Source organism: Thunnus maccoyii, chromosome 1 (assembly GCF_910596095.1).
Source record: "Thunnus maccoyii chromosome 1, fThuMac1.1, whole genome shotgun sequence".
Classification (NCBI taxonomy): Eukaryota; Metazoa; Chordata; class Actinopteri; order Scombriformes; family Scombridae; genus Thunnus; species Thunnus maccoyii.
In genome coordinates, this window is record NC_056533.1 from 116,496 (window position 1) to 142,939 (window position 26,444).

General features: G+C 40.7%; 1 protein-coding gene across 5 annotated transcripts in view; it reads left to right on the forward strand.

Annotated features, from left to right (window-relative positions):
- The first annotated feature begins 10,094 nt into the window (after positions 1–10,094).
- celf1 (cugbp, Elav-like family member 1) overlaps positions 10,095–26,444 on the forward strand; it is a 137,556-nt gene continuing 121,206 nt past the window's right edge. For all 5 annotated transcript variants that reach the window (XM_042417724.1, XM_042417731.1, XM_042417740.1 and 2 more), the window contains exon 1: positions 10,095–10,249. The gene's annotated coding sequence lies outside the window, so the exon portion shown is untranslated. The remainder of the gene's footprint in view (positions 10,250–26,444) is intronic.

Genomic DNA, 26,444 nt, shown 5'->3' on the forward strand with positions numbered 1-26,444 from the left:
GTCCAAGGACAGGACTGGGTGACGTCAATAACTGTGGCATGGCACCAGTTACTAAAAACAGCTGTGGTGGTAGTGCTGTTGGCTTAGGATGAATAAGCCTCAGCTCTGAGGTACCTGGAAGCTGCAGTGAAGGCGTTGATGGTTGGATCTAGGTGGAAAGTGACTGAAGGTGGGGGGCTGATGGCTCTGTAGAGGTAGCTGAAGGCTTGATCCGCCGAAACCTGGTTTTTGCCTGCCCAGCTGTGTTGGGTGGCATGTGGTAAGTGTGCATCTGATGGTGATATTGTGGAGGAACTGCAGGGTGTGTCTTTGCAAGTGTCAGTGGTTCACCTGCCACCGGCCGTGCCTCAGGCAGTTGCAACCCCTGCAGAAGCACAGAGACTTCCTGACCTTTCAGCCGTTGGTTATGCCACTGGATGAGGGTGGTCTGATTTACCTCAACCAGTTGAAGGGTGGTTTGCTGCATTATTACCCCGTTGCACAAAATCAGCTGCCTAATTTTTTTGTAGTCCTGCAGAATAAGAGACCATCTTGACATGCTGTGCTGTCCCATTTTTGGGGGGCTTGTGTGAATGTTGCACAGCCTAACAAAGATAGTCTCAACAAGATGACAGCAGTCAGGCCACTGAGCAGGCGAGCCACTTGAACCCAAAACACACCTCTTAGTGCTCTCAACACCAGGAGTAAAAACTGCCTTCTTTTTGGGGGACCTGAAGCGGCCTGTCAACAACCTGTCCTGATGCCGAGCAGCATACACAACCCTGTCCTTATCAAATTGTTCCAGGTTCTGCCACAGACCCACAACGGTGCTGGCCTGCTGATTGGTCAGTGTTAGGCCCGTCTCTGTACGCAGCTCTACCAGGTACTCTGCCAATTCATCCACACGATCCATTCCTGGTATGTTATGCTGATCCACTGCCTGGAAAAATAAAACAGATGTTTAAGACTGGCTCTGCAGTATCACAATTTCCTTGTGTCTACTTAAGCTTTAGTTATGACAAAACAAACTGACATGCAGTGTATTTGATTTGTATCTGTGTTGCTCATGAATAGATATACTGGTCTAAAAAGAGAATTGAGTGAATCATCACTTACAACTTGCTGAGAGCACACTGGGGGGGTAGACTGGAAAGGAGGCACAGCAGATGGAGGCTGGAATGGAGGTACTGCAGACTGAGGCTGAAGAGCAGGCACAGTGGATGGCAGCTGGAGAGGAGGCACAGCAGATGGCAGCTGGAGTGGAGGCACAGCAGACTGAGGCTGGACTGGAGGCACAGCAGACGGGCTGGAGTGGAGGCACAGCAGACTGGGGCTGGAGTGGAGGCACAGCAGACTGAGGCTGAAGAGGAGGCACAGTGGATGGCAGCTGGAGAGGAGGCACAGCGGATGGCAGCTGGAGTGGAGGCACAGCAGACTGAGGCTGGAGTGGAGGCACATCTGATGGCAGCTGGAGAGGAGGCACATCTGATGGCAGCTGGAGAGGAGGCACAGCAGATGGCAGCTGGAGAGGAGGCACATCTGGAGGCACACAGCAATGCCGCCAAAGCACACAGCAATGCCAGGCCAGATTCTGCTGTTTAGTCTGTCAGTTGCATGAAATTGACAAAAAAGCAGTTAACCTCAGCTCATTAAGCGGATTGACATCACCTGGAGTCCTTCATCCTTCAACTCTACTGAGTTTTGCCCTAAGCAGGGCTCGAACTCACAACCTTTGGATCTAAAAGGAGTTCCAAAATAACATGACCTTGAACCACTGGACTACTCAGACATGCTGTATAATATAGGAAAAGATGTATTTAACAAGCATATCAATCCATATTTTAGGTAGTAATATTAAGGTAAGCTAGAGAGGATTTGAATTTTGGTACAGGATAAAGATGTGAGGCAACTTTGTACATGAAAGCAATGTTATGAGGAGCACTGCAGTGAGCCGGTATTGAACACACAACCTTGTCATCTAAGGTATTACTGATCATAAAAGCAGTGTTTTAAACCACTGAGCCAACAATCATTCACAAAAATGTGAGGAAAAAAATCTCCATTTTGATGAGGAAAATGTATTTGTCTCAAACCAGAGCTTGAAGCACAGAGATTTGTACATCATTAATGAAAGCAAGACTAGTTTAACATGAGAATGAATGATATGTGTAAAAAGTGTTTGAAGGAAGAGGGAATCTGTAAGTTTAAGAAACTGCAGTGAGAGAAGACACACATCCTGCAGACTGTATTGCAGTCAATGAGAGCATGACAGGGACTCTCTATCAATTAAGATTCAGATCTCAAGAACTATAAGTCCTATGTGAAATGTATTTACATTTTGAGAGAGAGGAGGCTTGTGGCAACATACTGAGGCAAGATATGTGCTTGAGGAGTTAAAATTGTGGGGGTGAGACCTGTTTAAAAAAAAATTCTGGTCTAAAAATATCTGTGCTCCCCACTGTGCCTGATCACATGACACACTGGTGAGAACGTCTGTAAAGCCCCTGACTTTTGGCTTAAATTGATGAAAAACTATAAAAGACATCACTTAACAATCTGATAACTTTGTAAATTCAAAGTTTTGTGAACATTTTATAGTTTGAATGGCATCTGTAGGATAAGGGACATCCGAGCAGTTGAGTGTCAAAGTGACAAAGGTTCCAGCTCAGTGGGACAGTTCGTCCCATAGACTGCCATTATAAATTTATAAAATCACTGTAAGATGTTACAATAAAGTACAATATAAGCAAACATTGCTTTCAGCAATCACACAATAAAGAGTGCGAAGAACAAAGTGTGATGCTTTCAGCAATCACACAATAACGAATAAGAAGAGGCCCTGTTGCACCTTGGAGATGGGAGCAGAGAGAAGAGATGGTGCAATGGGTGTGTAACATCCCTCAGGATGCTGTTGGCTCTACGGAGGCAGCGTGATCTGAATATGTCTTCCAGTGAGGGCAGGGGGAGTCCGATTATTTTCTGTGATGTGTTCATGACCCTGTGGAGAGCTTTCCTGTCTGCTGCAGAGCAGTTGGTATACCATGTTGTGATGCAGTATGTCAAGACATTCTCTATACAGCAGTGGTAGAAAGACTCAAGCAGCTTCGTGGACAGGTTGGTTTTCTTAAGTAGAGCCACTGTTGAGCCTTCTTGATCACAGCAGCGGAGTTGATTGTCCAGAAATGTGAAGAAATGTGGGTTGCCAGAAACTTAAAGCTGGAGACCATCTCCACTTCTCACTTAATGTTTAGGGCGTAGTGGTCCTCTCCTCTCCTCTCCTTCTTTGTTTATGTAGGTTTTAGAGGGTTAAACAAAACATTTAGGCCCCTGTTTTCATGCCTGAATGAGGTACAAAGTACAGTGGTGCAACAGCAAAGCTATTTTCCTAGGGCGCACTGAGGTTATTTCCTCAATTGCACCAGTTTGGTATCTTGGTAGCTGCACTCCATTTGGCCACGCTGGCACACTCACTGCTTGTTACATAGCAACAAGGACAGGGAAACCCTCTAAAATGGAGCTGATATGATGCTGATCTGCTGATGAATCAGTTTATAAACAATGGATGACAATCTGAGAAAAGCAGTAGTGGTCCTTGTTGAGGACAAAATATCACAGGATGAACAAGATATCAATTCGAGCAATGCCATTGCAACTCTCTAAGTTGGCCAGACTTAGACTGTGTTCACATTACAGGCCTTCATGCACACACACCCTATGGGCCTTATTTTAACAATCTAAAGTGCATGGTCTGAAGCGCATGGCGCAAGTGCATTTAGGGTGTGTCCAAATCCACTTTTGCTATTTTAACAGTGGAAAAATGGCCGCAGTGCCAGGCACATGGTTGTCCTTAGTCTCCGAATTAATCATGGGTGTGTTTTCGGCGTAACATGCAATAAACCAATCAGAGTGTCATCTCTGTGGTGTAGCCTGACCGGAGTGGCTGGTCACTTGGTAGGAGGCAGACACAGGAAACCTTATCCAGGTATCACAAGGTGGTTTATTTACAAGAAAAAGTGGCACCATGCTACACATGTAACAAAACAACAAAAAACAAAAAAAATTATGTACAAAACAAAAAAAACAACTAAATAGTTAACTTGGCCTAACTGATCAAAACTCAACTCATATCAACTGAACTTATATTAACTTATCATCATGTGCACACAGCTACACACTGATGTACTAACCCCCCGACAGCCAAAAAGCAACTGCTTAAATAGACCCTTCCATCAGCAGTCCATCAGAGTCAATCTGGGCTGTACCATTGCTGCAGGTGCATCCCATGTCTCTGCTAAAACAGGTCAGAGATAAAGTTATTCACTCTTACCAATCTCCATGGTGAAACACTTCATCATAGCTCACCACACAACACACTTCCAACCATACATACACTGATCAAAGTCACAGTAAATAACTCACTTAACATAATTAAGTACCACCCCCGCCACATTATCCAACCCAGTGACATCACCAATGATGTCACCCAGTGTATAAATACAGGCCATTGTTGGGTGCCTCCTCCTTTTGTCTGTGGAGCACATGGTGAGTATGGTAAGTAACACAGAAAGAATAGAATTGAATTATGAAATGCAGACTTAACCCAATAAACAATAACTAAACTTAACAATACTTGTCGGTGTTTTACTTTAACCAAAAATGTTGCTGGTATGTGAACTGTAACCAGACATAATGCAAACCACAAACAAACCCGGGATAGTATGTGTCTGCAAGTTACAGATTGATCATAAACATGTGGCTAAACAAACAATTACCAAGCATGGTTAAATTTGTGAGCTATGTGGCATTGATGGTGAAAGTAGGGACAAATGGTGTATTCTCACCCACTTCGTCACAATCTCCCATTCCCTTTAAAAGCCAGATGTGCTTGCACCCTGGTGGATTGCTATCATGATGGCATATTTGCCAAGTAGTAAGAAGGAGAGGAAACAGATCTGCTTGTGCGCAAAGTGAAAGCGCATGATCCATAACGAGCACACTGGCCCCTGCTGCTCCTCACGTGGCCAGCCCCCGACCACCAGTTTAAGATCCTGTTCATTAATTTGTTGAGTGTATTTTCGTTCAGTTTTTGTAAAGGTTTATTTTTTAATACAGCTTTGGTTTCTTTGAAATCGTTTTGTTCAGTAATGGAGTAACAGGTCAAATCAGGGGGGGTTTAATTGTTGACAGTATGGAAACCTGATCAATGTACTCTCAAAAATGTTAAAGAATATTTTTAAAATATTGTTCATAAATTAAATCATTAATTTTAATCATGTAAAGAATCATTAATACAGTTATCAGGACTTGATCAGCTCTCCAAGGTGCTGGCAGCAGCTAGAAGCTGTGCAGATTTATTTCCTTTGTTAGTTTAATTGTTTTCACCTCATTTATTTCCTCATATTGATGCCGCAGGAAAGTCGATCTGTGTCTGATCTGTTGTTGCCCGTCTGTTTAATACCTACGTGTATTGCCATGATTTGGTCAAATGATTAGACAATTTTATCCGTCATTACCGAGAATAGTTAATTCTGATAAATATTACACAATAATAGTCTTTCACATTCTAATCCTTTTATTTGTAATCTTATGCATGTTTGTGCACTGCTGCGCGTCCTGTGTATGTAACAAGCAGAGTTACGCACGTTGTGCACCCACCTTTGTTGGCACATATTACTGTCTTGATAATGTGCCCTTAAAATAACAGCGAAACACTGCGCCTTTGACTTCAGACCAGGTTTTTGTTGGTCAATAGCGCAGTCGCTTTCTGCTGCCTCAAGCAAGTGCATTTGCTATTTAAACAACATGGGTGCTGGATGGGAAAATGACAACTGCATCAGTGTTAAACTAACAAAGACACTTGCGTCGCACTTGGCGCCTCTTTGCACCGAGCGTAAGATAGAGCCCTGTAAGTGTCCAAACCTGATTATGGTGGCTAGTAGTTGTAATACCGGTGAGGTGGCTGTAAGCTATAGCTGTTACTGTTAGCTTGGTCAGCTAACAACAGTGTTAGTTGCGTGGTGACAAACTAACATGTCCTCTCAGGCCCTGTTTACACCTGACATTAACATCCGTCTTGGGTGGTCTGATCACAAGTGAACAGCTCTAAGTACAGGTGTGAACACACTCAAGATGCATTGAGGACGCATTGAGACTGTTTGCTCAGACCACATTCAGAGGTGGTCTGGGCCACATGTGGCCACATTCTTTTAGCAGTGTGAACGCAACGTGTCCTGGGCTACTTTGAAGGACTGCCTATTCAACTGACATCCTCTATTTCCTGGCAGACTAGGCATGGGAAGTGCATTGCTGCCTCCTGGTCTGTGAACCCTCCATCCAAAACTGTGTTCAACTTGTTTGATAATAGGATAAAGAAATGCATTATTTAGTTTTTCTGTTTTTTGTGTGAATTAAAAAAAACCTCACTTCCCGTTTTTTCCTGTTACCTAACCCTAACCTGTTTTCATCTTCAGATTGGCAATTGGAATAGAAATTAAACCCACACCTCTCAATGGAGAGACACAGCTGCTGGGGGATCATTGCATATAACTCTATTTTTGTTATATATATTTGTTCAGACCCGGCGCTAGAGCAAATCAATAGGACAGGCATTTGATTTTCGTGAGGGGGAACACAACATATTGTATATTTATTTATCCTGTTATCAAACAAGTTGAACACAGCTTTGGAGGGAGGGTACCAGGAGCTGTAGAGTGGACTTTAGTGGACTTTGCCTCAGGAGACTGCTGTTTGTTTCCAATTTCCAACCGTTAGTGTCACATTTCCAACCACGAGTGAATTTTTTTAAAAATTGTAATTTCGATCATCCCTTAAAGGACAGGTTCACAATTTTTGAAGTCTTTCTTAAAACAATAGTCAGGTGCCCAAATGAACATTGAAATATATTGAAACAATAAAATTTTTCTTGCTGTAATCATTTCTCCTGTCCATACTGACCATTAGAAGACCCCTTCATAATGCACTTACAATGTAAGTGGTGGGGGACAAAATCCACAAGCCTTCTGTGCAAAAATGTATTTAAAAGTTTATCTGAAGCTAATATGAAACTTCAGCAGGGGTGCACAGTAACAAAGTACTTGTACTGTACTTAAGTACATTTTTTGAGTATCTGTACTTTACTTGAGTACTATACTTTTTGGAAACTTATGACTTTTGACTCCACTACATTTTTATGAAGGTTCTTGCTACTCATTACTTTGAAGCATAGCTTTGAAATCAGCGGATGAATTTTATCTCTGCTGTGGGCTGCTGACAACTCCTCAAGTGCTTCTGATGAAGACGATTTCTTCTCTAATATGAAGCATGTACACACACAGGAAACGACCAAACAACTGAATGCATACCTGATGTGTATAGCTGAAGGTATAGACATGTTGACATCTTAACCAGCTGTATCCAACCTGTCACGCAAGCTAAACACAGCCCTGCCTGCATCTGCTACCTGTGAACGGCTTTTCAACACAGCTGGTTTGATCCAAGAAGGGGAAGAATTAATTCACACAACTTCAAAAACCAGCTTCTTCTGAAGTTGAATAAAGACTTCTTCAAGTTTGACTAGTTTGACCAGACTGATAATTTTATGTGAGATGGACAGTACAATAGCTTTCTACCATATTTACAAGCTTTTTATTCTACAGGTTCTACAAGTCAGTGCATTGAGTATGTTGTTTAAAAGTCATTAAGTTATGTAAATGCATTGTGGCAACAATATAAGAATTAGTTGACGTTAAAAAGAAATTGTACTTTTGAATACTTAAGTATTTTTGAAAGCAAGTACAGCATTTGACTGAACAACTTTCACTTGTATTGGAGTAATATTTGACCAGGAGTAGCTACTGTATACTTTGACTCAAGTAATTAAGTTGTGTACTTTGTCCACCACTGAACTTCAGCCATCCATATCAGTCAAATCAGCTTCTTTCCAAAGAAATACAAAAAGGGAACTGGATGATATAAAAGCTGTAAATGTGGCAGATATCAACTTGATACGACTAACTCAGACTCATAGAAGCTTCAGATCAACTTTTAAATGCATTAATGACTGTGTAAACACACTGTGGATTTTGCCCCCCATCACTTACATTGAAAGCATATTTGAAGGGGATCTTTAAATAGCCAGTGGAGGAATGATTACAGCTAGGAAAACCACTATTGAACAATCACTGTTCAATGGACACCTGATTGCTGTTTTAAGACAGACCTGAAAATTGTGAACCTATTCTTTAACCTTAACTCTGTGGTTATTATTGTTGCCATGATGACAAAGGTTGCCTAACGCCTGGGACACAATGGAAGCGTGAGCAGCGTGTGTGTGTGTGTGTCACTGAACTGCTGTGTCTTGTGCGCTTGCAGCGTCCACACAGGCAGCATGTTTACTGCAACGCTTCTGCTACTGGCAGCCCTATCTTTCTCGTTTTCCCTGTCTATTTCTGCTGAGAACTGCGCGTCGTGGGCTGTATGACTGCTCTAACCTGTTAACATGGGTGCCAAAATGAAAAGCAAGAGGTTCCGTGAGGCACACGTGCTGCTCACACATCCAGTGTGTCCCAGGTGTAAGGAAATTATAACTTTAACCCACACCAAGTGTTTCTCTAACATTAACACAGTGGTCAGTGGTTTTACCCAAACCATGATCTTTTCCTAAACGTAACCAAGTGTTTTTTGTTCCTAAACAGACAGACCTTAACCACAGCACTATTACATCATAAAACATCATTACTGTTTAAAAAGAATTTTTTGGAAAGCATAGACAAATGATGTTGTCCTACCAATTATTGCTGTGTTTAGGAGTGTTTTCTAATTGGCGCCAGATTAGAAAACACTCCTATGTATCATTCTGGAGTCACATGGTCAAACAATATATGTGGTCGCTTAATTTGGAGGACTTGTTACTTTTTTGGTATGCTAAATAAATTATGTACACCAGAGAGAAGAATGTAACAAATATATACATCTCAGAAGACTATACTTCTACACCGGGTGACTACAAGTCATTGCAGGTGAACCTGTAACAACACAAATATCTCATTCATTAAATTGTCAGACACAGCATGAAGGTTTCTCTTAACAGTTACGAAAAGATTCAGTGCGCGGGAATGGCTGTATATATGCTGGCGAGTCTGTGAATTTAATCAAACCTGTTACAGAAATATGTGATATGGAGTAGGAATGGAAAAAGTATGAACTGTGTAGGGTGTGTGAAATGATAAAAACAAACAGTAGGAATAGGAGTTAATATTATGGAGCACTATGGATTTAATTTGATTGGATAAGGCTGTAGACAGAAACAAAGGAGTACATGGAAATAAAGGATGAATTAATACATAAAGATGAATTCATCTCTGGGGACAGGCTTTTTTAATTATCCAAAATCAGTTTGACACACACTACTTCAGTTATTGTTTACAACTTATCATTGGTTTTACAGGCTGTATTCTTGTATGTTCACTTTTAATTTATGTATGTTTTCTCAAATATTTTTTTTCAAATATGTTTATCTTATGTTTAACTGTTAAAAAACAAATAACAGCTGATAAGTTGTTTTCAGATGTTTCAGTCTTTTAAATATCAACATCGATATCAGCCTAAAAAAACAGCAGCTTTAATGTAGGTGTGAGGTGGCCATCAACTTTGTTCTATTCCTCACCTTATCTTTTGTGAAGGTGGAATTTCAGTCAAAAACTTTTTTTTAAATTATCTTGTTGCTGTAAAAGCATTCAATTTTATGTTGCATTTATTAAATTTGCCTTTTGGGGGTAAAATTGTGTCTTTATGTGGTTCAGGGAATACAACCTGAACTACATAAAGAGTTTATAGAAAATTAAGAAATTATTGTTCATAATATTGCCTTTATATGGACCGTACCACATTACACTTTAAGCCAGGGAACTGTCACGTGTACTTTCACTTCCGTTTCAAAGAGCACTAAATACCAAAAATCGCTTATAAAGCACAATCTTTCTTTTCAGAAGACAACATTCTACACACATCCGTTTAAATATATTTTGAAGCACGTCACGTATAATGTTGGCTCGCACCAGTCACAGCCCCCCTACCGAGTAGCTGCCCAATGGTAACGGCCCTGCAGGAGAGGGACTGCCATTTTAACAGAGCTAAATCTCAAAAGTGATATCTTCCCCCCTGTAGTCAGCTTGTTTTCCATAAGTAGAACATTAATAACGTGATATTGTAAGCAAACATCCAAAACGACATCTTGTTTTTAAGTCAAATTGTCTGTGGCGTAAAAACACGGGTAAGTTTGTCATTTTAATTTAGTAAACGCTATTCTAGCTAACTAACGTTACCATAACATACGTCTGCTGCTGTCGCTATGTAGATTCTTATTGGCTGACAAGCATTGATGTGCTTGATGTAGCTGTTAGTCTGCTGTGATGAGCTGATTGTGACATTATTATGTTGATCAAATGACGTCATGATAGAGTTGGTTTGGCTTGCATATGGTGCAGTTATTCAGTAACAGTACCTGGCTTTGCTACAAGGCTTTTTAAATGTAGAAGTTGACGCTATTTATACCCGAAAGATGGTATGCACGTGATGTCACCGAACGCGGAAGCTGCCACTGTAACTCCTCCTACATGTCAGGATCAATATCTGTCAGGATCTGTCTGGTAGTGTGCATTCAAATGAAGAAACCTTACTAAAATAGTAACAATGATACAACAATAATGATACAATGGTACAACTTTTATTGTAAGTTTACACTGAAATTCATTTAGCATCCTTAGGCAGTTCTGTTCAAAACATTTTCACACAGATTAAACAGTTACACATGTGAAACTGTTCATAGATGTACAAAACACATCAAACAATCATGACCATCATACGTATCACATTATATCCTCTGGATTCAGATCTGAATTAGCAGCACACTGATTTTGGTTTAGCAGCAGGATAGACTGATGTATAAAAGAATTCTTTCAGTCTGTTGCGTTTAAATTGAGGGACTCTAAATCGCCTGTTGGAGGGCAGAAGTTGCCTAAGTTGAAGAGAGACTCAGCAAAGTGGTACTTCGAAATGTTAACTATTCACACAGTTCACTGAATGAAATATCATAAAGTGAAAATATGTTAAAAAACCTAGAATGCTTTGAACTGCTTTGAACTCTATGTGATTTTGATCAGGCAGACAAATCATACTTTGAAATGGGATCCTATCAGGGCTTACATTTATTTTTAAGAATTTAATTTTGAAGTCATTTAGGTTTAGAGTTCAGCTCTTGAAGAAACTGAATTTGCAGGTAACTACAACTGATATCTGTTGGCTGAGAGGACACAAACTGTTTTGAGTAGCAGTGAAGGATATAAAATGTTGATTAACTATGTATCCATTGCAATAACAGTAGCCTATTGGCTATGGCTCTCCTTATTTTTCACATGCAACTTTGTCCAAAAGCTGGAAGTTCTGATTGAGAATTATAAAGCTGATAACCATAAACTATTGATCCGATATGAATGACAGTTTAAGTGGGAGAATGTGATGTGATTTTACTAGAGAAGACAGTGAGCACTGCTTCACTCATTAGTGTTATGGAAAGCACAAAAATAAGAAGAGTGTTTTTGGCTGAGTAGACATCTGCTTGCAGAGAGCACACAAACAACACAAACAGCCAAGTTTCATTTTGTCATCAAGTTACTCATGTAATTAATGTTAATTAGCAACAGCTGATATGAAATTTAAATGTTTACCTCAAAAACTGTTGTTTACTTTCCAGAGTAATTATGAATTGTGATGTTAAAAACATAGCCGTTGCTAGTAATTTGTAGTGGCTGTGGCTCAGGAGGTAGAGTGGGTCGTCCACTAATCGGAAGATCGGCGGTTCGATTCCTGGCTCCTCTGGTCTGCATGTCGAAGTGTCCTTGGGCAAGAAACTGAACCCCAAACTACCCCTGATGGCTGTGCCATCAGTGTATGAATGTGTGTGAATGGGTGAATGTGACTAGTAGTGTAAAAGCGCTTTGAGTGGTCAGAAGACAAGAAAGGCACTATACAAGTACAGTCCATTTACCATTTATTAGTATTAAGTTGAACCAGAATACTTCACAACTGCCATCATTAAACATATATTGACATGCTACAGCACCAGACTAGAGAAAAACAGTTCATGCAGTGTAGTGCTGCACTGCTCACCTATCCATCATCTGCTGCTGTCTGTCTGTCTTTCTCTCCAGTGTTTTCCCCAAGGATTTTCTCCAGAGGGGGTGTTAGGCCCCCCGAAACTACTAGTTTTGTTGTGGGACGTGCATGTCATGGATACAGACTCTTAATCAAGAGAAATTTGGTGCAGGTTGGACAATGTACATTCAAGTTACAACTTCCTGCTTCATCACAAAACATCGAAGATCACTGCATCGCCACGGCAATAGCATACAGTGAAAACTCAAGATTTTGATAACTTTTCAACTTTTCAAAGGTCTTAAGACCTTTACAATAAAATGAATGAATGAATAAAATTTGAAGTCAGTCAAGTTAAATCTCTAGGAGGAGTTTGGTAAAATACAACACCTTTAAATTGCAAAACTGCACTAAAATGGCAAAGTAAATTAAAAATGGCTGACTTCCTGTTGGACTTTGGGTATTGCTCCAAGAGGCTTTTTTGTGTGTCTGGACATACATGTGACTACCAAACTTTGTTCATGTATGTCAGATTTAAAGGTGGGGACCTTGATTTTAAAATATTGTAGGGGGGACTATTGTGCCATGTTGTAACGTCTCAGTCCAAGACCCATGTCATGCCAATTCTGATGAATGTGCAAACTTTTGTGAGTTATCGAGCACCCCTAGCACCTCAAAAATGCTAAAAGTAATTAGAGGGCGCTATAGAGCCAACATGTCACACCCAAGCCCATTTTTACTAATGCATACTAGTACAAACATACCTGCAAATTTTCATGAGTGTTTGCACATCCTAAAGGCTTCAGACATGTTAGTAAAATGAAAATTTATGCATGGAATCCAAAGTGGCTGACTTACTGTCTGGCAAAAAAATTCTAACAAAAATTATTTCTGGGATAGAATGATGAGAGAAATGATCCCACTGAATTTCATGAAAATCAAAGCAACTTTGATCCAAAATGGCCATTGACTTCCTCCCATCAATTGGTGGCGCTATGACTGTGACTCAATATTGACATGTAGATGTGGCCTGGACCTCTATCAAGCATAGGACATTTGGGCCAGATTGGAAAAAGTCTGGTGGAGTTACAAAAACTTCCTGTTTCATGGCGAAGCATGCAAATTGACCAGCACGCCACATCAAGGGAGTTACACAAAAACTCAAGATTTTCATAACTTTTCATCGCAAAACTCTTAAGATGACACCCACGAAATTTGAAGTCAGTCGGTTCAAATCTCTAGGAGGAGTTCGTTAAAATACAACGCCTGCAAATGGCAAAAATGGAGCAAAAATTGCAAAGTAAATTCAAAATGGCTGACTTCCTGTTGGACTTAGGGTATCGCTCCAAGAGGCTTTTCTGTCCGTTTGGACATGATACATGTACCTATCAAATTTCATTCACATACGTCAAATTTAAAGGTGGGGGCTTTGAATTTGAAGTTTTGTAGGGGGTACCTGTGAGCCATTTTCCCACGACCTAGCCTGAGACCCATATCAGATATTATGTTTCACTACTTTTGACGTGTGTGCCAAGTTTCGTCAGTTTTTAAGCATCTCTAGCCACTCAGCTTCCTGTTTCATGGTGAACAATGCATCGCCATGGCAACAGCTTTTGGTAAGAACTCAAAAGCTTCAGGAGTTATCATCAACAAGGTCTTACATCTTAGCTGACTCAATTTCAGGTGCAGGAGTAATTAGACACAGCATTTGCACTAAAGTTATAGCAATTTCGTCTGTCATGGCGAAACATCAAAACTCCACGCCACAGCCAAATGCTTCGACGATAGCTAGCTAAATCTTTTGATAACTTTTGATCATACACTAGTGTAGATGACACACACTGATTTTGAAGTCGTTATGATGAATTCTGTAGGAGGGGTTCGTTAAAATACAACGTATGCGAAATGGCCAAAAAAACGCGAAAATTGACCAGTTTTATCAAGATGGCCGACTTCCTGTAGGACTTACAATATGGCTCCAAGAGGCTTTTTTATGCGTCTTGACATGATAAATATGCCTCCTGAATTTCATTTTCCTAGGTTAATCTGGAAGGCGGGGCTACAATTTTGAAATTTTCAAGGAGGCGCTGTAGAGCCATATTGTCACGTCTATGCAAATGACCTATCCAGGATTTTAACTGGTGTCGCTCCAGACATGTGTGCCAAGTTTCGTGACTGTAAACCCATCCCTTGTCCCTAAAGTACAGCATCGTATTTCATGGCGAAGGATGTGTCGCCATGGCAACGGCGTTTTGATATGGGTCATGACCTGCCCAATGTAGCATCACCAAGGTCTTACATCTTAGCTGAGTCAATTTCAGGTGCATCGGCCAAATTTCCTAGGAGTAATACAACAAAGAACGACGCATGATACTTCCTGTTGCCAGTAGGTGGCGCTATGACTCTCACTAAATATGGGCCTGACAATGTGTTCAGACCGGGACTCTTAACAAGCATATGAAATTTGGAAAAGATCAGACCATGTGGAGTCAAGTTATAAGGCTTTGAAATTTCATGGCGAGACATCGAAATTCGCCGCGTCATCATGGCAACACCTTTCGATAAAAAGTCACCAACTTCATAATATACGATCTCCAAGGTCTTTAGGCTATTCTGAGTAAATTTGAGGTGGATCCCATCACCGTGCCACCCACAGAGCGTCAAAGTGTAAAACATGTAACTTCCTGTTGCCAGTTGGTGGCGCTATGACTTACATCCAATATTGACACAGGAATGTGTTCAGGACGGGACTCTTTCCAAGCACAAAAGGTTTGGGTCTCTTAGGATCGTGCATGCCGGAGTTATGGCCGTTTGAATTTTCACGGCAAAGGATCGAAATTCGCCGCCCGACCACACCCCCTCGGCAATGTCGAAAACTCACCATTTTGATAACTTTTCATCTCCCAGGTCTGTAGATGATACTGACCGAATTTCAAGTTGCTGAGGTCAAATCCCTAGGAGGAGTTCGTTAAAGTACGCGGGCTAAAAACGGCAAAATTGGCCTGAAAATCGCAACTTTGAACCAAAATGGCTGACTTCCTGTTGAATTTAGGGTATGGCTCCAAGAGAGTTTTTGGTGCGCCTGGTCATGATATATAAGCACACCAAATATCATTGTTCTACGACGATCTGTATCGTGGGGCTCGCTTTTCTTAATTTTCTAGGTGGCGCTGTCGAGTGAGTTTTGGTACACGTTTGTAGAAGTTATTTGAGGTCAAAGAGTTGTAATAATAATAATAATAATAATTAAAGCTGCAAGCAGCGATGATCGGGCCCTCGCGTCCTTGCGTATGTCAGGGCTCGGCGCTGGTGAAGGGCTTCTGTCACGGGCATATAGATGTCCCCAGACCTGGGCTGTTTTCAGACAGTGCAAGGGGAGAATAACATCACATCCTCAATCACCTACTCTGCCTGCTGCAGGGGCTGCTGCATTGAAATGTCGTAGGGGGCGCTATGGAGCCACTTTTCATCACTGACTGAATATTGCTATTTAGACGTGTTCAGGCTGGGAGTCTTATCAAACATGTAAAGTTTGGTGTAGACTCAAGCATTTACACTAAACTTATAGCAATTTCGCCTGTCATGGAGAAACATCAAAACTCAACGCCACGCCACGGCCACACGCTTCAATGATAACTAAATTTTTGATAACTTTTGATCACACACTGGTGTAGATGACACACACTGACTTTGAAGTCGTTACCATGAATTCTGTAGGAGGAGTTCGTTAAAATACAAGGTATGCGAAATGGCCAAAAAAAACGCAAAAATGACCACTTTTATCAAGATGGCCGACTTCCTGTAGGACTTACAATACGGCTCCAAGAGGCTTTTTTGTGCGTCTTCACATGATACATAAGCCTCCCGAATTTCTTTTTCCTAGGTTAATCTGGAAGGCGGGGCTACAATTTTGAAATTTTCAAGGGGGCGCTGTTGAGCCATATTGTCACGTCTATGCAAATGACCTATCCAGGATTTTAACTGGTGTCGCTCCAGACATGTGTGCCAAGTTTCGTGACTGTAGACCCAAAGTACAGCATCGTATTTCATGGCGAAGGATGTGTCGCCATGGCAACGGCGTTTGGTCATGGGTCATGACCTGCCCAATGTAGCATCACCAAGGTCTTACATCTTAGCTGAGTCAATTTCAGGTGCATCGGCCAAATTTCCTAGGAGTAATACAACAAAGAACGACGCATGATACTTCCTATTGCACTCTGGCCCGTCGGGATCAGATCACGCTTTTTAAAAATGAGGGATATTTCTTACAAGTGTGGTGTGCTTTTATTTTGAAAGTTTGATTGACATGTGTACTGTCAGGTGTGTAGAGACAATAAGTAACTGCAGCTGGACACAGAAAAATACTCATATATTTGAATGGAGAGTGTGAGCGAACCCACACCTTTTTGAACATTTACTGCTTCCACATAATTTTAGATACAAACTTCATTTGAACTTTAAATGAGTCACGAGACTTTGACCTACAAATCTTGAATTTACATGTGTTTTCTATCTTTTACTGTTTTTGAGATATTAGAGTTTGACTTTTAAAGTCTTTTCTTGCTCCTCCTGTGATTTTATGAGTGTGTATTGCGAAATGTTTCACAGCACTGAGGGGGTGACATCACCAGGAGCAGTTGGAGAGGGGGATTTTAGAGTACGCTTCTTGTGAAATCTCCCCATAAATCCCATGACTTTGGCCAAATCTTACATTAAAAATCATTTTTTTGTAGGAATTTTTGTCGCGAATCCATTGATACAGGTTTGAAAGTGGTCAGATTTATAGTTTAGACGCCAGAAGCCTCTGTTTGACACAAAGTCCATGCGCAGAGATTGCCTCCCCATTGGTTTACATTGTAAGGTGTAATGTCGCACTCCAACTTTCAGGGCTTACTAAATCTAAACCGTTCGAGTTATTACAAAGTTTTTAATAACTTTTGCTCAACACAGTGTGATAAGTCATGTATTCAAGTTTGAAGCCGATACCATTAACGCCCTCGGAGGAGAAAGCGTTTGTTCGGGGGCCAAAATTGGGGCAAAGTCTTATTTTGAAAAGCTGATTGCAGACTTCCTGTTGGATTTAGGTCAGGGGTGTCAGCGTATGATTTGTAGGTCTTGATGAGACGAATAATTGAGTTTTGGTTCGATCTCTCTAAGACATTCCTACGGGCCGTGGCGGCCGTTTTAGATACATAGGTGGCGCTCTCGAGCACATTTTGGCACTTCGGGGGTTAATTTTTACATTTTATCAAATTTTTCACCAGACCTGATGTGCGTGCCAAATTTGGTGAGTTTTTGAGCATGTTTAGGGGGTCAAATTTAGAGTTAAAGTGGCGTATTAATAAAGAATAATAAAGAAACAAACACACGAAAACAATAGGGTCTTCGCCCTTTGGGCTCAGGCCCTAATAATAATTAAAGCTGCAAGCAGCGATGATCGGGCCCTCGCGTCCTTGCGTATGTCGGGGCTCGGCGCTGGTGAAGGGCTTCTGTCACGGGCATATAGATGTCCCCAGACCTGGGCTGTTTTCAGACAGTGCAAGGGGAGATGAACGTCACATCCTCAATCACCTACTCTGCCTGCTGCAGGGGCTGCTGCATTGAAATGTCGTAGGGGGCGCTATGGAGCCAGTTTTCATCACTGACTGAATATTGATATTTAGACGTGTTCAGGCTGGGAGTCTTATCAAACATGTAAAGTTTGGTGTAGACTCCAGCATTTACACTAAACTTATATCAATTTTGCCTGTCATGGCGAAACATCAAAACTCAACGCCACGCCACGGCCACATGCTTCAATGATAACTAAATCTTTTGACAACTTTTGATCACACACTACTGTAGATGACACACACTGATTTTGAAGTCGTTACCATGAATTCTGTAGGAGGAGTTTGTTAAAATACAAGGTATGCGAAATGGTCAAAAAAATGCGAAAAATGACCACTTTTATCAAGATGGCCGACTTCCTGTAGGACTTACGATACGGCTCCAAGAGGCTTTTTTGTGCGTCTTGACATGATACATAAGCCTCCTGAATTTCATTTTCCTAGGTTAATCTGGAAGGCGGGGCTACCATTTTGAAATTTTCAAGGGGGCGCTGTTGAGCCATATTGTCACGTCTATGCAAATGACCGATCCAGGATTTTAACTGGTGTCGCTCCAGACATGTGTGCCAAGTTTCGTGACTGTAAACCCATCCCTTGTCCCTAAAATACAGCATCGTATTTCATGGCGAAGGATGTGTCGCCATGGCAACGGCGTTTGGTCATGGGTCATGACCTGCCCAATGTAGCATCACCAAGGTCTTACATCTTAGCTGAGTCAATTTCAGGTGCATCGGCCAAATTTCCTAGGAGTAATACAACAAAGAACGACGCATGATACTTCCTATTGCACTCTGGCCCGTCGGGATCAGATCACGCTTTTTAAAAATGAGGGATATTTCTTACAAGTGTGGTGTGCTTTTATTTTGAAAGTTTGATTGACATGTGTACTGTCAGGTGTGTAGAGACAATAAGTAACTGCAGCTGGACACAGAAAAATACTCATATATTTGAATGGAGAGTGTGAGCGAACCCACACCTTTTTGAACATTTACTGCTTCCACATAATTTTAGATACAAACTTCATTTGAACTTTAAATGAGTCACGAGACTTTGACCTACAAATCTTGAATTTACATGTGTTTTCTATCTTTTACTGTTTTTGAGATATTAGAGTTTGACTTTTAAAGTCTTTTCTTGCTCCTCCTGTGATTTTATGAGTGTGTATTGCGAAATGTTTCACAGCACTGAGGGGGTGACATCACCAGGAGCAGTTGGAGAGGGGGATTTTAGAGTACGCTTCTTGTGAAATCTCCCCATAAATCCCATGACTTTGGCCAAATCTTACATTAAAAATCATTTTTTTGTAGGAATTTTTGTCGCGAATCCATTGATACAGGTTTGAAAGTGGTCAGATTTATAGTTTAGACGCCAGAAGCCTCTGTTTGACACAAAGTCCATGCGCAGAGATTGCCTCCCCATTGGTTTACATTGTAAGGTGTAATGTCGCACTCCAACTTTCAGGGCTTACTAAATCTAAACCGTTCGAGTTATTACAAAGTTTTTAATAACTTTTGCTCAACACAGTGTGATAAGTCATGTATTCAAGTTTGAAGCCGATACCATTAACGCCCTCGGAGGAGAAAGCGTTTGTTCGGGGGCCAAAATTGGGGCAAAGTCTTATTTTGAAAAGCTGATTGCAGACTTCCTGTTGGATTTAGGTCAGGGGTGTCAGCGTATGATTTGTAGGTCTTGATGAGACGAATAATTGAGTTTTGGTTCGATCTCTCTAAGACATTCCTACGGGCCGTGGCGGCCGTTTTAGATACATAGGTGGCGCTCTCGAGCACATTTTGGCACTTCGGGGGTTAATTTTTACATTTTATCAAATTTTTCACCAGACCTGATGTGCGTGCCAAATTTGGTGAGTTTTTGAGCATGTTTAGGGGGTCAAATTTAGAGTTAAAGTGGCGTATTAATAAAGAATAATAAAGAAACAAACACACGAAAACAATAGGGTCTTCGCCCTTTGGGCTCAGGCCCTAATAATAATTAAAGCTGCAAGCAGCGATGATCGGGCCCTCGCGTCCTTGCGTATGTCGGGGCTCGGCGCTGGTGAAGGGCTTCTGTCACGGGCATATAGATGTCCCCAGACCTGGGCTGTTTTCAGACAGTGCAAGGGGAGATGAACGTCACATCCTCAATCACCTACTCTGCCTGCTGCAGGGGCTGCTGCATTGAAATGTCGTAGGGGGCGCTATGGAGCCAGTTTTCATCACTGACTGAATATTGATATTTAGACGTGTTCAGGCTGGGAGTCTTATCAAACATGTAAAGTTTGGTGTAGACTCCAGCATTTACACTAAACTTATATCAATTTTGCCTGTCATGGCGAAACATCAAAACTCAACGCCACGCCACGGCCACATGCTTCAATGATAACTAAATCTTTTGACAACTTTTGATCACACACTACTGTAGATGACACACACTGATTTTGAAGTCGTTACCATGAATTCTGTAGGAGGAGTTTGTTAAAATACAAGGTATGCGAAATGGTCAAAAAAATGCGAAAAATGACCACTTTTATCAAGATGGCCGACTTCCTGTAGGACTTACGATACGGCTCCAAGAGGCTTTTTTGTGCGTCTTGACATGATACATAAGCCTCCTGAATTTCATTTTCCTAGGTTAATCTGGAAGGCGGGGCTACCATTTTGAAATTTTCAAGGGGGCGCTGTTGAGCCATATTGTCACGTCTATGCAAATGACCGATCCAGGATTTTAACTGGTGTCGCTCCAGACATGTGTGCCAAGTTTCGTGACTGTAAACCCATCCCTTGTCCCTAAAATACAGCATCGTATTTCATGGCGAAGGATGTGTCGCCATGGCAACGGCGTTTGGTCATGGGTCATGACCTGCCCAATGTAGCATCACCAAGGTCTTACATCTTAGCTGAGTCAATTTCAAATGCATCGGCCAAATTTCCTAGGAGTAATACAACAAAGAACGACGCATGATACTTCCTGTTGCCAGTAGTTGGCGCTATGACTGTCACTAAATATGGGCCTGAAAATATGTTCAGACCGGGACTCTTAACAAGCATATGAAATTTGGAAAAGATCAGACCATGTGGAGTCAAGTTATAAGGCTTTGAAATTTCATGGCGAGACATCGAAATTCGCCGCGTCGTCATGGCAACACCTTTCGACAAAAAGTCACCAACTTCATAATATACGATCTCCAAGGTCTTTAGGCTATTCTGAGTAAATTTGAGGTGGATCCCATCACCGTGCCACCCACAGAGCGTCAAAGTGTAAAACATGTAACTTCCTGTTGCCAGCAGGTGGCGCTATGACTTAGATCAAATATTGACACATGGATGTGTTCAGGACGAAACTCTTTCCAAGCAGAAAAGGTTTGGGTCTCTTAGAATCGTGCATGCCGGAGTTATGGCCGTTTGAATTTTCATGGCGAAGGATCGAAATTCGCCGCCCGACCACACCCCCTCAGCAATGTCGAAAACTCACCGTTTTGATAAATTTTCATCTCCCAGGTCTGTAGATGATACTGACCGAATTTCAAGTTGCTGAGGTCAAATCCCTAGGAGGAGTTCGTTAAAGTACGCGGGCTAAAAACAGCAAAATTGGCCTGAAAATCGCAACTTTGAACCAAAATGGCCGACTTCCTGTTGGATTTAGGGTATGGCTCCAAGAGACTTTTTGGTGCGTCTGGTCATGATATATAAGGACATTTGATTGAAATGTGTACTGTCAGGTGTGTGGAGACAATAAGTAACTGCAGCCGGAAAAATACTTGAATAGAGAGTGTGAGTGAACCCATACTTTTTTGAACATTTACTGATTTCACACAGTTTTAGATACAGACTTCATTTGAACTTTAAATGAGTCACAAGAATTTCACCTACAAATCTTGGATTTACATGTTTTTTCTATCTTTTACAGTTTGTGAGATATTAGAGTCTGAGTTTTAAAGTCTTTTCTTGCTCCTCCTGTTATTTTATAATGAGTGTGTATTGCAGAATGTTTCACAGCACTGAGGGGAGTCACATAACGAGGAGCAGTTGGAGAGGAGTACACTTCTGGTGAAATCTCCACATAAATCCCATTACTTTGGCCAAATCTTGCATTAAAAATCATATTTTAGTAGGAAATTTTGTGGCGATACATTGATACAGGTGACAGTGGTCAGACTTATAGTTTAGACATCAGAAGCCTCTGTTTGACACAAAGTCCATGCGTCCCCCATTGTTTTACATTGTAAGGGGTACATTTGATGTGATGTGACACTGCAACTTTCACTTATAAAATCCAAACCGTTCGAATTATTACAATGTTATGAACTACTTTTTTTTCAGCACAGTGTCATAAGGCATCTATTAAAGTTTGAAGCCGATGCCATTAATGCCCTCAGAGGAGATAGTGTTTTTTCGGGAGCCAAAATTGAGGAAAAGTCTTATTTTGAAAGGCAAATTGCAGACTTCCTGTTGGATTTAGCTCAGGGGTGTCAGCATATGATTTGTAGGTCTTGATGAGGCAAATAATTCTATTTTGGTTTGATCTCTCTACGACATTCCTATAGGCCGTAGTGGTCATTTTAGTTACATAGGTAGTGCTAGAGAGCATATCTTGGCACTTTGGGGGTTAATTTTTACATTTTATCATATTTTTCACCACAACTGATGTGCGTGCCAAATTTGGTGAGTTTTTGAGCATGTTTAAGGGGTCAAATTTAGGGTTTAAGTGGCGTAATAATTAAAGCTGCAAGCAGCGTTGGTCGGGACCTTGCACTCTGGCCTGTCAGGACCAGATCATTTTGCTTTTTAAAAATGAGGGATACTTCTTACAAGTGTGGTGTGCTTTTATTTTGAAAGTTTGATTGACATGTGTACTGTCAGGTGTGCAGAGACAATAAGTAACTGCAACTAGACACAGAAAACTACTCACATATTTGAACGGAGAGTGTGAGTGAACCCACACCTTTTTGAACATTTACTGCTTCCACATAGTTTTAGACACAGACTTCATTTGAACTTTAAATGAGTCACGAGACTTTGACCTACAAATCTTGAATTTACATGTTTTCTTCTCTTTTACTGTTTTTGAGATATTAGAGTTTGACTTTTAAAGTCTTTTCTTGCTCCTCCTGTGATTTTATGAGTGTGTATTGCGAAATGTTTCACAGCACTGAGGGGGTGACATCACCAGGAGCAGTTGGAGAGGGGGATTTTAGAGTACGCTTCTTGTGAAATCTCCCCATAAATCCCATGACTTTGGCCAAATCTTACATTAAAAATCATATTTTAGTAGGAAATTTCGTGGCAAATCCGTTGATACAAGTTTGAAAGTGGTTAGACTTATAGTTTAGACGCCAGAAGCCTCTGTTTGACACAAAGTGCATGCCTCCCCATTGTTTTACATTGTAAAGGTGATGTAGCACTGCAAATTTGAGGGTTTATAAAATCCAAACCATTCGAGTTATTACAAAGTTTTTAACAACTTTTTTTCAGTATAGTGTCATAAGTCATCTTTGGGGATTCATTTTTAAATTTTATCAAATTTTTCACCACACCTGATGTGCGTGCCAAATTTGGTGAGTTTTTGAGCATGTTTAGGGGGTCAAATTTAGGTCTGAAATGACGGAATAATAAAGAAAGAAAGAAGGAGAAAGAAACAAACACACGAAATACGCCCTTTGGGTTCGGGCCCTAATAATAATAATTCCTTTGGATACAAGAGGGCTTCGCGCTGGTCAGCGCTCGGGCCCTAATAATTCCTTTGAATACAATAGGGCTCTGCGCTGGTCAGCACTCGGCCCTAATAATAATACTTCCTTTGGATATGAGAGGGCTTTGTGCTGGTCAGCACTTGGGCCTTAATAATAACAATAATAACAATGATAATGATAATAATATTCGGTGCTCAGGCCCGAATAATGATAGAGAAGAATAATTCTTTCAGTTACAATAGGGCCTTTGCACCATTAGGTGCTTGAGTCCTAAAAATATTTGATAATATTTATTCATTAATAAATAAATATTGTTAATATTTATTTACAACACATAATTAAATATAGGCCCTATGGATGATAGATGGACCAATCAGTGTATCTTAAAAAACAAATCTCAATTCTCACACCATCTATATGGTCCTGAATATAGATCAGTATTTGTATTACAACAAAATGACAAAACTTACTTATGGGGAATTAGTTTGGTCAAACTTAAAGCCAAATCAAGACAACAATTTGACTCATTGATGAATCAGTCAGATGAATGATGAATCAGCATGTTGTTTCCTAATAACTGAAAATAACTGTCAATCTGAGGTCTACAACCTTTTAATGGCTTAAGAAACCATGTTAATTGAGTTGTTGTGTAGTGTTAGTACTTGCTATTCAAAGATCTGTAAGTCCTTTTATAGCAGATTCTAATCTTGTGTTTTGACTTTTGTTTGTTAGGATGTCCTTTAGTTTGGATAACAGATTGTGCCTTTAAAAATATTTACAGATCAGTAATTCATCTAGATACAGGTGTAAATCAGACCTTACCAGTTTTTTCTGCCTCGTGCATTGATTGTGGTCATGTCTCTCCATCACCTGATGCCTGGGCTACCTCTATGTGTTTATCTTTCCTCCTTAAACTGTTTCTTTACATCTTGAATCACTTGCACCTTTGCACCACAGTTTGCACCTCTTTTTGAATCAATTCTTTACTTTCTTTTTGTTTTTCTTTCAACACCATTAGTATTACATCCTGCAATTCTTCCTCTTCTTCTTCTGTCTCCTCCCCCGATTCCTCCACTCACTCTGGTAATGTAAAAAGCCTTCATTTTAAAAGTCTGATTGAGCATGAAGCAGAACTTTAACTTGTATGGTGTTAATTACAGTAATTGTGGAGAAATAACACACAGTGGGAATACACCAGCAGTCAAGATATCCAAACTATCAAGCCAAATTAACATTACTGTAATGTAAAGCAGCAGCAGCAGATAAACTGGAAAGTTTATAAGCTGCTACCTATGTCAATTTAACAAACTTAAGCTTCACTGAAGAGCTTTTCTAGCTACTAACTTTGATGTATTTTGTCTGACATTATTCGATGCTGCACAAGATGCATGCGTCGGCGTTGTGTTTGTCCACTACAATGGCGTCTACTAAAGAGTATACGCATACAAGATAATACGTTGGTGTTGTGGTTGTTCAACAGAAACTGTTATAAATTGACTTTTATGCAGTTTTAAGCCACATTTTTATGATTGTGTTTAACTGTATCTTTTAACTGGATAAAGGATTTTAGTCATTGGACGTCTGGATCTTAAGTTATCAAAGAAACAAGCTGAGCAAATGTTAGCAGCAGCGCGGTTAGCAGCCCCTCCCGGACGTCTGGTGCTTGCGTAACATCGTTAGAGAAACATTGATTTCTTTTATGTGAAATAGCTTTATTCAGTATTTTACAGTTTTAATCGCTGTGTATGTTTGCTTTTGGAGAGGAGGAGACCTCTTAGAATAATTTGGCTCCCAGTAGAAACCTGCTGAACATCTGGATCTAAAGTTATCAGAGAAACAAGCTGAGCAAATGTTAGCAGCAGCTCAGCTAACAGCCCCTATCGGACGTCCAGTGCCAGCCGAACAGCGTCAGAGAAACATTGATTTTTAACGTGAAACTGTTTTATTCAATGTTTTTGCCTGTTTTAATCACCAGATCTGTTTGTTCTGGAGAGGAGGAGACCTCTGCGGAGAATTCGGCTCCCAGTAAAAACCTGCTGAACGTCTGGATCTTAAGTTATCAGAGAAACAAGCTGAGCAAATGTTAGCAGCAGCTCGGCTAGCAGCCGCTACCGGACGTCCTGTGCCCACTGAAAACAGCATCAGAGAAACACTGATTTTCAAAGTGAAAATACTTTATTCAGTGTTTTTACCTGTTTAAATCACCGGGTCTGTTTGTTCCGGAGAGGAGGAGACCTCCAGATAATTCAGCTCCCGGTAAAAAGATCCTGAACGATGATCACTGGAGTAATCCTAACCCAAAGAAGCTGGTTGTTTACCGATGAAGACAACAACTCCCATGATCCCACGCTACTTCACACCGTCATCACACTCCGTCTTTTGTTATTGTTTTGATTGAGACCCCTAGTGGCTGAAATTACATATTGTGCGTGATGTCACTGACTAACACACCTCACATCTTCAAGTCATGTTGCAGTTTGGTTAATTTACTACAATAAACTATTTGGCATTTATTGGCATTTTGGTCTCCTTTCCTGTTTTTGTCATGGCCTAAGGGCTGGGTTATGACAATATCAATAACTAAAGGAAAACCAAATCTAAAGAGAACTTTACTGTTGTACATATTATGTAGAATAAATCACCAGAATTCTGGAAAAAAAGAGTTTTTTTCATCTTTGCTGCTGGGCCAGTGAAAATATATAAGGGGCCAGTAAAACTATCTACTGGCCAAGTGGGCCAGTGGGGAAAAAATGTTATGTTGAACCCTGAAAAAGCAGAGAAATTTGTAAACCCACAAAGAACTTAACAGTTATATTACCAGTAGCGCTGATTGCTGCTCTCCACACCTCCACATCACTGTGTAGGAATTTGTGCACTCAAAAATCTTTATGATTTTATGGGGGAATTATAAATTATTATTGTGCACAACTCCAACATGAAATTATTCGTCCAGTGACATAACTCATATTAGAGTATGTGTAATAATAGGGAAATAGTCTTCCTTGTTGGACACACAAGAG